This window comes from Bombina bombina, chromosome 1 (genome assembly GCF_027579735.1).
Source record: "Bombina bombina isolate aBomBom1 chromosome 1, aBomBom1.pri, whole genome shotgun sequence".
NCBI lineage: Eukaryota > Metazoa > Chordata > Amphibia > Anura > Bombinatoridae > Bombina > Bombina bombina.
In genome coordinates this window covers 253,066,801-253,068,204 of record NC_069499.1, presented here as the reverse complement: position 1 = coordinate 253,068,204, position 1,404 = coordinate 253,066,801, and positions in this window count along the sequence as shown.

Sequence of the window (1,404 nt, the reverse complement as noted above, 5' to 3'; positions counted from 1 at the left end):
GAAAATTCACGCCAAAAAAAAACCGCAGAATAAAAGCTCTTTTGTGTGTAAAATCCTGACTCTCATTCACTGTATATGACCCTCCTGTATATGTATTTCAATTTCGCAACATTTCTCACGATGTGGCTAAAGTTTGTGGCCTTATCCTGATTGCCGGATGTTTACACCATCAAGAGGCTTGGATAAATTCCAAACCTATACACATGTGAAACAGCTAGTGAGAAAACTTACTCTTAAAAGATTTTTTTGTAAATCAGCATTAGAAAGAACAAACTCTCAACCAAACAAAGATATGAGAGAAATTGGTAATCAGACACAAGATAAGTTGGAATATACGAATCTTAAGCCCAAATCCACTTTTTTCCCCATTACACATAAGGGACCTCAAATTGAAACATTTGAAAATGTAGTATGTGATGATATAAAGAAACTTAAGAATAATAACATCAAAAAATTCCACCATAACCTAACCAAGACACAGATGGACACGATAAAAGGCCTAGAAGATAATAAAGCGATTATAGTGAAACCAGCTGACAAGGGAGGGGGGATTGTTATTCTAAATAAAGAAGATTACAATAAGGAGTCAGATAGAATTCTGGGGGATATAGAGACTTACGAAGTTCTAAATTCGGACCCTACAGAAAGGTACAAAGGAGAACTAGACTCCATACTTTTGTCAGCCAAAAGGAAAGGAGTAATTAACAACCATGAATACAGGTATATATCCATTCAACACCCAAGGATACCTGTATTCTACTACCTTCCCAAAATCCATGAGGCTGACTAACCTATCAGAATACATAGACAGGAGGCTTCAGAAACATGTACAAAAATTGCCCTCTTATCTTAGGGATTCAACCGAAGTCCTGAATGTACTTAATAGTCTAGAATGGGACAGACAATATATTCTGGCTACCTGTGACGTCACTGCTCTCTATACGAGCATCCCACATGATCTAGGTCTAGAAGCAGTCAGGTATTTTATGGAGAAGGATAGTGAACTGAGTCAGGAACAAAGAGAATTTGTCCTGGAAGGTATCTCATACATCCTCACTCATAACTATTTTAACGACAGTGGAGTATTTTATAATCAAAAATGTGGAACAGCTATGGGGACCAGGTTTGCGCCTAGCTACGCCAACTTATATATGGGCCGATGGGAGAACCTGTTTTGGGACTCCTGCCCAGCAGGCGCAGACCTGGTCCTATACAAGAGATACATAGATGACATCCTCATTGTGTGGAAGGGGTCTGTCGAAGACCTTCAACACACCATAAATGTGATGAACAACAACAGAATGAATTTAAAATTCACACACGAAATAAGTAAATACAACATCCACTTTCTAGATCTGAATATTAATGTAAAAGAAGGGAAACTCTACATCCACATACTTTAAG